Below are 4961 nucleotides of genomic sequence, written 5' to 3'. Positions count from 1 at the left end.
ACTTCCATCGCGTCTGTGCGTAATGCAGTCTGCAAAAACCACTGTGCTCCTGGCCGGATCTGTAGTGTTGTGAAGCAAGATGGATTTGGGAACGTCCTGCCTTATCGTCCACTACGCTATTGCGCATCCCATTCAATTCATATCATTCATTGCTTGCTCGTTATGGGCCATGTCCCAAGGACATTCTACAATAGAACGTTACATTTCCAGCCAGACCTGTGGGCGTATCCTCGCCGCTACTTCAAAACCAAAAATGCTGGCCTTCGAATTCCTCACTTGCAACATTACGTCGAAAAGGCTTCTGTGAACGCTTGCATTCACAATTACATCAATGTAGTGCGGCTGTGTGTCATAATGCTAACTGGCTGCAATCACAAATGGGACGCCACGCCCGTCGGTGAAGTACGTTACTGTGCTGCATGAGGGTCGGCCATCGATCGAGCCCTACATACCACTGACTCTTCACAGGTATGTAAGCGGCTGCAATCATAGCATGTGTAACAATGGGAGCATAGCATGAAAATCAGTCAAAGTACATCACACTGCCATCGGGATTTGATACATGATTCCAATCCCAAGATGCCATGCGGCCAAATGCAGCCTTACGTGCGGGACGTGCTCGGCCAGAAGGGATTGCATCTGCCACAGATTCATTCAATCAGCACAGGTGGAGGCCATACAGGCCGACAGCACATATATAGCAGACCCAAACCCCTCCCACAACCACTCCCACTCCAAAATGCTACCGGCAGGACTAGCGATGTTGGGCCTGGGGGACCAGATAGCACTGCAAGTGCTACAACTACAAGAAGACGACGAACAACAACAGGTACAACAACCGGGCGCACAGGGGAGACGGAGGAGAAGGAGGAGGAGGAGGGCAAGGCAGGGTCAGCAAGGCCCACAAGCACTGCCACTACCACCACGCAGGCGGCCCGCAATCCCACGCCTCCGAGCCGATCCGTTCAACCTCACTGCTGAGCAGATCCACACCCTCTACCGTTTGGACCGGGACACCATAATCGCCATTGTGGACATGACACATGCTGACCTCGTGAGCATGATAGATAGCCCAACCGCCATCCCACCCCTACTGAAGGTGGTGTCTGCACTCCACTTCCTGGCCACAGGCACCTACCAGCACACAGTGGGACAGTTGCATGGCATTTCACAGCCACTGTTCTCACGGACACTCTTCCAAGTGCACGATGCCCTCCTGAAGCACGCCGACGACCACATCACACTACCACGCACGTACCAGGAGATTACCAACGCAAAAGTGGGATTCCATGCACTTGGCGGCATCCCGGGTTGCATTGGTGCCATCGACTGCACCCATGTTGAATTGGTTGTCCCACATGCCATGGAGGTCCAGTACCGCAACCGGAAACAATTTCATTCAATCAATGTGCAAATGGTGTGTGACTCCAACAAGATATTTACGCATTGTTGTGCCAGATTTCCAGGATCTACCCATGATTCTATGGTCCTGAGGAACACAAGAATACCACGCTACATGGAGCGACACGCAGGGCACAGATCCTGGCTACTCGGTGAGTCTCATTCCATGCATGACATCGTGGCCCATTTGATGCGTCAATGACCTTGCAGGAGGGGGGGGGGCCTACTTAGCACTATCATTCCACTGACACCCTTTATTCGTCTCATACAGGTGATGCCGGGTATCCACTGAAGAGATGGCTCCTTACACCAATCCGGAACCCACAGAACGAGCATGAGGAGGACTACAACCATGCCCACTCACGTACCCGTGTGGTCATTGAACAGGCATTCGGCCTACTGAAGGCTCGTTTCCGCAGCCTCAGCAGGTCTGGCGGGGCACTCATGTACAGCCATGAGAAGGTTTCTAAGATGGTCATGGCATGTGTCATGCTGCACAACATGTGCATACGTAGGAATGTGCCCATGCCCCCTGACGCTGTACTGCATGCACCTGAAGATGATGATGATGATGAGGGTGGGGATGTGGAGGCACCTCAAGGAGTCCATGAGGCACAGGATGCACGTGCAATCCGACAGAGCATCATAGATGCATGCTTCTAGCAACCACGCATGGTGCCAATTACACGGAAAGGGGACCTGTGGCACTGTGTGTGTGTAGTACAGGCACATTGTGGACTGTACGCCTATGAAGGCCTCGTACGCAAATATCAATGTCCACACATGTCATTGGATGATAATGAGGTGCTGTATTGTTAATGTGATTTGATTTATACACCCTATGGACCCGCCACCCAGTGAAGCCCAACACACCCCCTCCACCCTACTACCTCCCCCCCCAACACCAGTGTCCAAATATGCATGCTGTCCGTGGTTGGACGCTATTGCAAGCCCCCTCTATGGGTATCAGGGGCACCCCTGCCCGTGGAGCGCAGGTTCCTGCCAGATCTGCGTTGGGGGCTGCCCTGGACGGAACTTGCCACGGATGATGTCTCTGCCTGCTCGCGTCCATGCATGTCTCTGAGGGTTTGTGAGAGCTCCGAGAGCACACGGCGCACAGCAGCAAGTTCAGCACAAACGTCTTTGGACGTCGCATGCAGTTCCCCCCTCAGGCTCTCGGTGCTTTTCTCCATTTGTGCTCTCAGGCTCTCGGTGCTTTTCTCCATTTCTCCCCTGAGGCTCTCACTACTTTTCTCTATTTGTGCCCTGAGTGTCTCGGTGGATGTTTCCATGGCTGCCCTGGAACCCCCGCATTCATTTGCATGGTCCTTGAGTAGCGTGGACACTTCCTGCTGTTGCTCGATCAGCAGGTCGAGGGACTGTTGCCTCTGTTGGGCCATGGACATTTGCGGTGGTGTGACAGGGGGGCTGCTCAACACATGTTGCCTTGGCACAGGACTTGTGGGGGTTGGCCAGTCGTCGTCTTCAGGGTGCCCCTGCGTGGTTTCGTCATGGTGTAGGGGATGGAACATGCAGGGGGATTGGGAAAGGTCATGGATGGTACCTACGTCGCCAGCACTGTTTTCCGTGTCGGAGCATGCTGGCATGACAGCTGTGTCACCTATGGTGCTGCTACCACCAGAGGCAGTGCCATCAGATACGTTCTTTGGGGGGACCTGTGGTGCTGGGGTTGTGGACTTGCTGGCTGCTGGGGTGCCTGTTGCAGTCCCCTCCAGTGTGCTGCCACTTGATTCCTGCTGCTGCCGTGTCTTGATCCTTGCACCTGAGGTGGAGGCTCTTGGGACGTTGGTCCTGGCCCTCTTTGCAGGCGTGCTGGTAGGGGTGTCCTGCAGCTCGTCGTTGGTATCGGACCCTGTGGTGGAGTAAAGAGGGGCGAGCGTTAGTTATGGGTCTGTCGGATTTGGAATGGCAACGTATCAAATGCATTGGGGTGGTACATGAGGCTGATTTGGGACTGGGCCTTGGAGGTGGTCTCATTTTCGTGTGGATTGAGGATGCATTCATTTGGCTGCCTGCAGTTAGGGGGTGCATGCTGCACATGTAGGGGTTGTTTATGGCATCTTGATTGATTTGTTTATTCATTCTGACTTTTAGAGGGCGCTGTCAGGGCAAAGTATGTATTGCACTATGGGGTCACATGGTACTGCACATGTTCGTGTTTTGTGGATTTCGCATTGTTTCTCTTGGCCAACCTACCTGATTCTCCGGATGTCGGCACTCCTTTCTCCATCCCTCCGACTCCCTCTATGCTCTCCATTCCTATGGTGGAGGCGCAGATATCCTCCCAGGGGGTCAACTTGATGGGCGACTCTGAACCCCCCCGGTAGCTGTGGCGATGTTCCTGTTCGCAGAAAGTATGCTGCGTACACGGATCCGCAGGTCGTCCCACCGCTTGCGACATTGCTGTGGCGTGCGGGGTGTTGTCCCCACCGCACTTACGCGCTGTGCCACCAGGGCCCATATGGCCTTCTTGTTGGCAAGGGCCGTCCTGGTCATTTGACTGGAGAAGACGACGGCGGCATTTTCCTGGAGGGTCTCGGTGAGCACGGTCAGTTCCTCTCGGGAGAAGTGTACCTGCCGCTTGCGATCACACGCTTTCTTGGCTACCTTTCCCATATTTCTTTTTTTAACTGGGGTTGCTAACGGGTTGGGATGTGTGTCAGGGTCGGATTTTTAATGGTTGTGTTGGGATTCGGATTTTATAGTTGTGCGGCGTGCTGTTTCCCGTTCCGGCCACATGCTTTTACTTCCGTTTCCGTATATTTACGGTGCCCGTAATTTGCGGTGCCCGCTCGTTACGGTGACCGCTCATTACGGTGACCGCTAAGATGGGTGGCGGTATTGCACCTGGTGCAGCGTACGGCGGCGGTAAGGGCCGTTTTGGGGTCATTTCCGCCATCGCAGCCTTTCGGATTCCGCCATGGCGTAATGCTCGTGCCCGATGGGTCGTAATTAGCCGCACTTTGCTCCTTCGTGCAATGGCGGAAACGCTATTTACGCTGTTGCGGTCCGGTCAGTCACTTTCCGCCAGGGTCGTAATGAGGCCCAGTGTCTACAATAATCATAATTAGCAGGGTTTTGCCCCAGAACATGGTACAAATCGGAGTTTGGACTCAAATCGTGAGGGCATTTTCCATACTAAGACTCTCAAAGTTTTACATTACTGTCATTTGGTTACAATAAGTTATCACTGTTTCTATAAAATATATATTTGTTGCAATTCAACTCCCCAAAGTGTTTGGGTCCACCTCCAGAAGTCTGGGTGGGTCAGTGATCACATGTCTCTCCTTGCTGGCAGAGGGCTGTTGACAGGAAACACTCAAAATTAACATACCCCATTCAACTGAAAGAGCCTTTTGTGTGGTCTCCAGCAGGATGCCTGGAAGTCTCTCCTCAATCAATCAACAGGGTCATGTGATATCCTGCCTCCTGGTGTGGGAATCTCTGAGGTGTTAAGGTTTCCCAGCCTCTTGGCCTCTGGGAACAGCAGGTGGCTAAGATTTGAAGTCCCTGTTGACTCAGGTCCCTTTGTCAGCCAG

Source organism: Ambystoma mexicanum, chromosome 3p (assembly GCF_040938575.1).
Source record: "Ambystoma mexicanum isolate Mex_15411 chromosome 3p, UKY_AmexF1_1, whole genome shotgun sequence".
Classification (NCBI taxonomy): Eukaryota; Metazoa; Chordata; class Amphibia; order Caudata; family Ambystomatidae; genus Ambystoma; species Ambystoma mexicanum.
Note: the sequence above shows the minus strand (reverse complement) of the source record.